At 73.5% G+C, this 422-nt stretch overlaps 1 protein-coding gene across 1 annotated transcript in view; it reads right to left on the bottom strand.

The window, feature by feature from the left end:
* Positions 1–422, bottom strand: part of LOC106897851 (zinc finger MIZ domain-containing protein 2-like) — an 8,270-nt gene that overhangs the window by 2,346 nt on the left and 5,502 nt on the right. The gene's annotated exons all lie outside the window — the stretch shown is intronic.

Consider the following 422-nt stretch of genomic DNA (forward strand, 5'->3'; position numbering starts at 1 on the left):
GCGGCAGGATGGCTCAGTTGTTCTCGAAGAGGGAGAGGAGGTCGTCGTTGCTGCTGGCGGGGAGGTCGGGGGGGCCCAGGTAGGAGAGCAGCTCGTCGGGGTTCGTAAGCTCGGGCAGGAGCTGGGGGGGGGGAGGGGCGGGTGACCGCCGGCTCCCCCCCCCCCCCCCCCCCCAGCCCCAAGGGAGGGAGGAAGGCCCGTCCCGGGGGTCCCGCCCTGCCCAGCCCCGGTCCCTGCAGTGAGGAGCTGCATGGCGTGCGTGAAGGACGGGTCGAGGCTGTCCTTCTCGGCCATCAGCTCGGGCAGGTACTTGTTCTCGGGCTCCATCTTGCCAGCGGACCCCGGTAACAGCGGGGTGGGGGCGGCACCGGCGGCCTGGCCCCCGGAACCGCCGCCCGTAGAGCTTGGCGGCAGGAGGGGCG

The sequence above is a fragment of the Calidris pugnax genome, unplaced genomic scaffold, assembly GCF_001431845.1.
Source record: "Calidris pugnax isolate Ruff unplaced genomic scaffold, ASM143184v1 scaffold244, whole genome shotgun sequence".
In the NCBI taxonomy this organism is placed as follows: domain Eukaryota; kingdom Metazoa; phylum Chordata; class Aves; order Charadriiformes; family Scolopacidae; genus Calidris; species Calidris pugnax.